This window comes from Lynx canadensis, chromosome E3, assembly GCF_007474595.2.
Source record: "Lynx canadensis isolate LIC74 chromosome E3, mLynCan4.pri.v2, whole genome shotgun sequence".
Lineage (NCBI taxonomy): Eukaryota > Metazoa > Chordata > Mammalia > Carnivora > Felidae > Lynx > Lynx canadensis.
In genome coordinates, this window is record NC_044318.1 from 26,220,847 (window position 1) to 26,229,962 (window position 9,116).

The 9,116-nt window shown below is 35.4% G+C and overlaps 1 non-coding gene across 1 annotated transcript; it reads right to left on the reverse strand.

The window, feature by feature from the left end:
* Positions 1-7,681: 7,681 nt before the first annotated feature.
* LOC115504626 lies at positions 7,682-7,788 on the reverse strand. Its single transcript, XR_003965733.1, has one exon. It is a non-coding gene; the product is annotated as a U6 spliceosomal RNA (small nuclear RNA).
* Positions 7,789-9,116: the final 1,328 nt, after the last annotated feature.

Here is a 9,116-nt window from a genome sequence, read left to right on the forward strand (position 1 = left end):
ACTATACCTATGTATCTATGGAAACTCTGAGGAGCTGTCCAACTGGTGTTTCCCTTAATATTACTTTGGTGCTATGACATGGTAGTCAGTTCTCAGGTGGGTGAAAATATTTTCTGGTGCTGCTAGCATAGTATGCTACTCTCTCTCTCATTCATTCAGTTCTTCTTCCTGCTTCAATTCTCTACAAGTCTTACTCTGCAAGAAACCAAGTATGCCTCCTGGCATATGGTATACAAGGAAAAGCATGGAAAATAGGATATTTGTTATTGAAATATAGTATATGAAAATCACTGTAGATAGATAGATCTAATCATGGTATATATAGATAAAAACTGTCTAGCCATCTCTTTATGGCGTGCTAATATGTTTCTAGAATAAATGAGAATTGTGACAGTGGTTAATTTAGATTTCTATGCACACCTTACGTAACTGGTAAAATATCGATCGGTCCTGCTATCATTGTAATGAGAATACCTTCAAATAGTGTCAAGAACGCTCTTCATTAAAAAAAAAAAAAAAAAAAAAAAAAAGAACGCTCTTCATTGGTAGTGTCCTAGTCCTGTTGGATATTTTTGCGAATGTGTTTGCACATGTTGCAAAGGGAAACTTGGTCTGTGTCATTAATACCATGACCAGAAAAAACCTGAGAGAAAAAACCTAGAGTTGGCAGTCGGAATTCTGAAGGAACATGATGAATGGAGTAGTGCTATTTACATAGGTTGGGTTGTTTCACTGGTGTAATTGTTGTATTAAATGAGATACTAAATTGTATTCGATTGAATGCACCTTATCTAAAGTCAAACTCTTCAATGTATCCTTTAAAATCTACCTTATTGTCAGAGAAAATAAGAATAAACTCTATTCATTAGGGTAGACTTTGTCATAGTAACCTAAAATCTTAGTGGATTAATAAATAAAGTGTATGTGTCTCTCCCAAGAAGGCTGATACAGATGGAGACCTGCTGTCCCACCTGGGAGCTATGCCATGGGGAACACAGCCTCCAGAGGCACAAAGCAAGGGAGGAGGAAAAAAAGGAAACACACCAGCTTTTAATTGTTTTTATCTGGAAGTGATATAAATCATTTTAGCACACATTGGCTAAACTCGTTCTGGCACCAATCTAACTGCAAGAGACAATGGGAAACAGATCATGAGTCTTAATAGAGTCTATCCAGAACAGAAAGCGGGAAATTTTAGTTTTCAAATGTATTTCCAACAAGACTTCTATCACAATTTCTTGTAAATTGTTTCTGTTTTTTTAGAGAGGTATTAATTCCAGCCAACTCTGTGAGAGGGCAAAACTCACAAATTAGTACTAGTTTACAAGGGAAAATGTTATAATGTTTTGTCCTGTATAAGAAATTCCTTATTTTGAAAATAGAGAGTTATTTCTAAAATGGAAACGTAAGCCCCCAAATTCCCATTAAACATTGACCAATACTGAAAGAAAATCATTTTGAAGAGGAATGAAATTATTAGCTGTCTCAGCTTCTCTTCAGTCTAGAACTGGCTTTCCCTGGAGTCAGAGGTAGATAGTAGGTCTGACTCAAAACCTGCCCAACATTCTCTGAAATTGCTTGTACTGTTCAACTACAAGAGGTGAACATATTTAATTTAAAAATGGGGTTTCAAGAGACTTCTGCTTCTGGTCAAAAAACAATAACATGAATTGGATTTACCTTCCCACCTGATACAATAATAACAACAGAAACTAGAAAATACATGAAACAATGCTTTTCACAGTAATACAATAAGAGATAAATGGAGGAACCTGAGAAACAGGAAGCAAAGTGAGCCCTATGATTGCCCCAACTTACTGCCTGAGGAGTTTCTGGACCTCAGTTCAGAGAGTAGGAACTCAGACCCAGCAGAGCGTCAAAATGCAGGCAGTAAAAATGGTTAGGATTTCAAGAAGAAATAGACATATCCAAAATTATAGTTGGAGATTTTGAACAAACTTGACTTGAATAACACTATCGTTCAATTTGACATAATTAGAATTTATAGAATATTCCTTCCAACGGCAGCAGAATGCACATTCTTTTTTATGTGGGTATGGAACATTTACCAAAATAGACCATATTATGAACTGTAAATAAATAAATTAAAAGAATTCAAGTCCTACAAGATATGTTCATGAATCACAATGAAATCAAGTTAGAAATCAATAACAGGCAGATATTTGGGAAAGCCCCCTCATACATAGCATATGAGTCAAAGAACTCAAAAGATAAATTGGAAAGTATGTTGAACTGAATGAAAATATAAATGCATCATATGAAAATGTGTGGGATGTAGGGAAGTATTACTTAAAGGGAAACGTATACAGCTAAATATCCATATCAGAAAAGAAGAAAGATCTCAAACCAGTAATCTAACTTTCCACATTAAGAAATTAGAAAAAGAAGAGAAAGTAAATCCAAAGCAAGGAAGAAAAGAATGAAGATCAGAAAAAATTCAATAAAATAGAAAAACAATAGATAACAATTGATGAAACCATATGCTGGTTCTTTGAGAAGATCAATACAATCAATAAACTTCCAGCTAGATTGATCAAGAAAAAAAAGGTGAAGTCATAAATTACCAATATCAGTGATGAGAGATAACGTCACTACAGATTCTATAGATTAAAAGAACAAAAATAGAATATTGTGAATAATTTTATGTCAGTAAATTGGACAGTATAGATGAGATGGACTTATTTCTTAAAAGACACAAATCACCAAAGCCCAGTCAAAAATAAATATATGACCTGAGTAGTCCTATTTCAGTAAAAAAAAAAAAAAAAGTTTGTACTTTAAAATCTTCCCACAAAAACACTCCAGAGACAGATCATTTCACTGGTGAATTCTACTGAACAAATTTTGCTAAAGAAATGATATCAGTTCTGCATAAACTCCTACAAAAAACTGAAAAGCAGAAAATACTTCCTAACTCAGCCGGCATTATTCTGATTTTTTACAAACAGACAAAAGCATTACAAAAAAAATCTGCAAAGCAATATACTTCAAGAACATAGATGCAAAAATTCTTTATAAAATTTTGACAAATCAAATCCAGCATTATATAAAAATAATACACCACAACCACGTGGGGTTTATGTCAATAACGTAAAGGTGGTTTGACATTCTAAAATCAAACAACATAATTCACTATAACAGACTAAAAGAAAAAAATCATATAGTCATCCCAACATCTATTCCTGATTAAAAAAAAAAGACTTTCACAAACTAAGAATAGAAGGGAACTTCCTCAACCTGATTCAAGCATCTACAAAAAGCTTATAGCTACCCTCATCATAACAGTAAAAGATCAAATGCTTTACCCCTAAAATCAAGAATGAGAAAACTATACCCATTTTTTCCATTTCTACGTAACATTGTACTAAGGTTCTAGCCTGTGTAATTAGATAAGAAAAATAAATAAAAGGCATCCAGATTGAAAAGGAAAAAGTAAAACTGTCTATATTTACAGATAACATAGCTGGTGTATTAATTTGTTATTGCTGAATAACAAATTACTACACAGTTAGTGTCTTAAAACGCCTATTTATTGTCTCTAAGTTTCTGTAGGTCAAGAGTCTGGTTAGGTCTACCTGGGTTCTCTTTTCAGGGTCTCGGAAAGCTAAAATCAAAATGTTCAGTGGACTTCATTCTCATAATGCAGGCTTGGCTAGGGAAGGATCTGCTTCCAAGCTCCCTTAAGTTGTTGGCAAAATTAATTTCCTTGAAGCTACAGAATTCATGGCAGCTTGTTCTTTTAAAGCCAGTGACAGAGAGAGAAGGGACTGGAAGGAGAGAGAGATAGAGAGAGGGAGAGAGAGACTTTACTACTTTGAGTCTCTGACCTATAGATCTTTTAAAGGGATCACTTAATTAGTTCAGGCCCAGACAGGATAATCTGCCTTTTGGTTAACCTACAAAGTCAGATTATTCAATATTTTAGTTACTTTTGCAACTTTGAAATTTATCCCTTCACCTTTGTCATATTCTTAGTTACAGTTCTTCCTTTGCTACGGGGGAAAGGATTACACAAAAGCATGGATACTGGGAAGAGGAAAGTCATGGGAGCCATCTTAGAACTTTGTTTACCATACTTACCAATGAAGAAAATCTAATGACATTGTCAAAAGAAAATCCAGAGGGTTTTACTGGTGAATATTTTGTTGAGTGAGAAACAAACTGCAAACAGGGAGACTTCAAAATCGAGAGGTAAGAAACTCAGCTCTCTGCGGTTGCAGCTCAGTTTATAAAACGTGATGAGGAAGCACATTGCTTTCTAGGTTACTAGAAGCTCCTTTTCAGAGGAGTAGCAAGCACTACATAAGCTTATTTCTTAGGAAGCTGGAAGGTCACCCTGACGTGAGGAAAGCTTAAGTTTTGTTCAAGGTCAGAGTCAGCATTTGGGGAAAGTCAGGACAGTATAATGAGAAATAGTAAAAGTGTTGCCTTGTTCTTAGGGGGAAAGCCTTGAGTCTTTCCCCATTAAGTGTGTTAGATTTAGCTTTTTTGTAGATGCCCCTTATCAGGTTGAAGAAGTTCTCTTATATTCCCAGTTTGTTAAGAATTTTTAAATATGGATGGAGGTTGAATTTTGTCACGTGTTTTTTTTTCTGCATCTATTTATGAGACCATTTCTTGTTTATTTTTCCTTTGGGCTTTTCATATGGTGGATTACACTGATTGTTTTTGAATATTACAGGCAGACTTGCCTTCCTGAAATAAATAGCACATGGTTACGTTGCATTGTCCTTTCAGTTTTGCAGGATTTGATTTGCTGATTTTTTAAAAAGGAATTTTGCATTTACGTTGATGAGGGATATTGGTCTATAGTTTCCACAAAATTTTGGCTAATTTCCGGACATCCAAAAAAGTTAATTCTGACTTTTTTTTTTCCAGTTAAAAAAATTACTTTTATAGAGTAACAGAATTTTAGAGTTCCCCACTCCGTCAGTTTCACTGATATCACTTGCTATTTTCTCACTTCAAGTAAAATGTAGAGACCTTAGCGCCAACATAAGTCCTTTTATTTTCTACTTTTATATTATAGGTGTCTTGTACGTTATTTCCTCAAAGTTGTAGGCTCTTACTGGCTCTCATTGCCCCTCCTGCTTTGGCTTCCATGGATAGTTTGGGGGCTGAGATACAAGATGATAGAGAGAAAAGAGAAAAAGAAAGAACAATTGTGAATTTCATATTCTCTCTTTTAGGAAACCACTTACGCATACAGTAAGTCAGAATTTGAGGCATCTCCTGGAGCTAATTCTCACTTTCCGGTTTCAGGTTTCACTACATTCAGACCTGAAAATACCAGAAGAAAGTAATGATAAACTCATCACCAGTGGGTGGTCTTTTGAATTCTCATGTTCTTCCCCAATCTGCCTGTTAGTAGTTATTTTCAGAGTCCTCGGATAGCTGCTGCATACATTCCGTCCTGTTTTTAGGCTACACTCAGTGGGATATATATGGGTTTAATAGGCTTACTTCACCTTACCCTGAAGTGGAAGCATGGTCCATTGACTTTTTGGCAAAAGTGCGAAGGCAATTTAATGGAGAAAGCATAGTTTTGTCAATAACACTGGTGCAAATGCTGGATATACATATGTAGTACATACAAATATAGACCATATTTCAATATACATCCACTATACATACACATGCTTCAATCTGTCCATATCACCATATTCAAAACTTAATTCATAATGCATCTTAGACCCAAATGTAAAGCGTAAAATTACAAAACTTCTAGGAGAAAACTTTTGTGACCTTGGGTTAGGCAAATATGATCCCAAAAGTATGATTCCTAAAAGAACAAATCAAGAAACCAGACTTCATCAAAATTAAGAACTTTCTTTTTAAAAGATACTATTAAGAGAAGGAAAAGACAAGCCATGGGGCGGGGGGAGGGGGGTGGGAGACAAGCCACAGGCTGAGTGGCAATATTTGCAAATCATATATCTCATAAAGGACTTGTATTCAAAACATATAAAGAGCGCTCTAAATTCAATTAAAAAAACCCCTCAATATAAAAGTGGGTAAATTATATGAACAGATAATTTGCCAAAGAAGATACAAAGCTGGCAAATAAACACCTGAGAAAATATTCAACATCATTAATCATTAGGGAGATGCAAATCAAAACTATAAAGAGATGCCATCATAGGGGTGCTTGGGTGACTCAGTCAGGTGGGTGTCTGACTCTTGATTTCAGCTCAGGTCATGATCATGAGGTTGAGTCCCACACTGGGCCCCATGCTGAGCATGGAGCCTGCTTGGGATTCTCTCTCTTCCTCTCCCTCTGCTCCTCCCCTGCTCATGTGCACATGCTTTCTCTCTCTAAAATAAAAAGAAAACAAATACAGTGAGATGCCATCACATACTTATGAAAATGTCTACAACTAAAATGACTAACTATACCCAGTGATGGCAAGAAAGTAGAGCGACTGGAAGGCTCATACACTGCTGGTGGGAATGCAAAATGGTACCATCACTTTGAATAATACTTTGGAAGTTTTTTAAACAGTTAAACATACATGGGAATACATTAATTTAATCCATGCTAAATACATCTGTCGTACGACCTTCCATTCCACCTCTAGGCATGTAACCAAAATAAAGGGAAGCATATGTTCATATAAAGACTCAAACATGACCCCAAATTGCTCGTTGCTCATTTTATTCATAATAATCAAAACCTGGAAGGGACCTAAATACCCATCAACTGGTGAGTAAATAAATTATGGTGTATTCATCCAATGAACTATGATTCAACAAAATTTTGTTACATACAAAATTAGGGGTACATTTCAAAATATTATGCTGGAATAATGAAACCAGACTACAAAAATGCATATACTACAATTTTGTTTTTCTTTTTTTTTTTTTAAATGTTTATTTATTTATTTTGAGAGAGAGAGAGAGAGGGAGGGAGAATCTCAAGCAGTCTCCTCACTGTCAGCATGGAGCCCGACGTGGGGCTCAGTCTCATGGACCATGAGATCATGACCTGAACTGAGGTCAAGAGTTGGCCACTTAACGAACTGAGACAACCAGGTGCCCTCTACAATTCTATTTCTATAAAACTCTAGAAAAGGGAACTATCATGTTTCTTACAGGTGAGGGGAGAGGATAAGGAAGTGGAAGGAAGAGATATGAGGAAACTTTTGGAGGCAATGGCTTCATGGGTGTGTATATGTATTAAAAACTTACTAAAAAATAAAAATAAAAACTTACTAAATTGAATACTTTATATGCAGTTTATTATATGTTAATTACACTTCAATAAGCTTACTTTTAAAATGGGTATTTATTTATTTATTTATTTTAAGCAGGCTCCACAGCAATGCGGGGCTTGATCTCACAAAGTGTGAGATCATGACCCAAGCCAAAATCAAGAGTCAGGTCCTTTACCGACTGAGCTACTCAGGCACCCCCCAAATGGGTTTTTAAATCATTCTCTGTGATGGTGAAATCAGCAGAAATTCCCCCAGTTCTTTGGCTCATGGTTAAAGTGCTATTTCCCACATTGTCTATTTGTGTAAATTTGTTAAGTTCATTAATGGTCATTTGGGAGGAAGCATATTGATCGCTCTCAGTTAGCCTCCATAGTATCTGATTGTTTTCTGGCTCTTTATCACTTCATTCATCCCATGTTCTCATTTTCTTTATTCTTTTTTTTTCTTTTTTTATGGAATACTTCACAAATTTATGTGTCATCGTGGCCCAGGGGCCATGCTAATCTTCTCTGTATTGTTCCAATTTTAGTACATTTGCTACCGAAGTGAGCGCTGTTCTAAATTTTTGAGCTGAATGTTCAGTAAATTTATTTCTATTCCTTCAATTAAATTGTATTTTCCTGTATATAATTGTGTCTACTGATGTAGACAAATATACTGAAGGAAGCCAAAGTCATGCTAAATCCCCTCTCCATATTAAAACACTGCTGACATTTTTGTCAGGCTACTTCCTGACATCTTCCTGTCTGTGCAAACCATTTTGTGTGTGTGTTTGTATGTGCGTGTGTACGCAGAAAAGTATACAGCTCCTAAGTGTATAGATGACCACAAAGCGTGCATATCCAGGTAACCAGCGTTCAGTTAACAGAATATTGCCAGCCTCGCAGAAGCCATCTTTGTACCCACTGCCCGTCACAACCCACTCCGCACCAACCCAAAGATAACTACTGTCTTGACTTTTAATGACATAGGTTACTTTCGCCAGATTTTAAATTTTATTCAAATGTCATCATGAAGCATGTATTCTGCTTTATCTGTCTTCTTTCAATCAGCATTATATTTGTGAGGCTCATCTATATGGCTTTAGGGGGTTCATTCACCATTGTCGAGCTATCTCTCCATTACGTGACTGTGTCATTATTTATCCACTTTATTGTTGATAGGCATTTGGGTGGTTTCCAGTTTGGGGCTATTATGAATAGTGCGGCTATAAATATGCTAGTGCACGTCTCTTGCGAGCACATGAATGCTGTCTTATTGGTTATATACCTAAGAGAGAAATTGCTGGGTCATAGACATGCAATTTAGATGTACCTAACTTTGAATACTGTTTTCTAACTTGATTTATGCACTGAACAATACATCATAGGTATATTTCCATGTCAATTAGTGGTATTAACTATGTGACCGTACCGTACTTTAATCATTTAGTTGTTTATTGATGGGCATTTGCTTCGCCTCTGATTTTTCATTAATAAGAACAACAAAATACTCCGTATACCTATAAACATCTTTGTTCAATTGGGTGACTGATTATGGTTTTAGGATAAATGCTTAAAACTGGAATTGTTGCCCATGTGCATAGACACTTGGATACACATTGTCCAATGACCTTTTTGAAACGTACAACTTGCAATCTCACCAGCATTTACTAAGAGGGAATCTTTTTCTATATCCTCACTCACATTGGATTTTATGTATGTTTTTAACTCTTGTCAGTCAGATAGAAGAATAACCTGACATCTTTGCATTAAGTTTTATTTCTTTATTAGTGATTTTAAACATACTTTTATGAATATATTTCTCATTTTATGCACTTTGCCATTATTTTTATCTTTTTTTAATATATGAAATTTATTGTCAAATTGGTTTCCATACAAC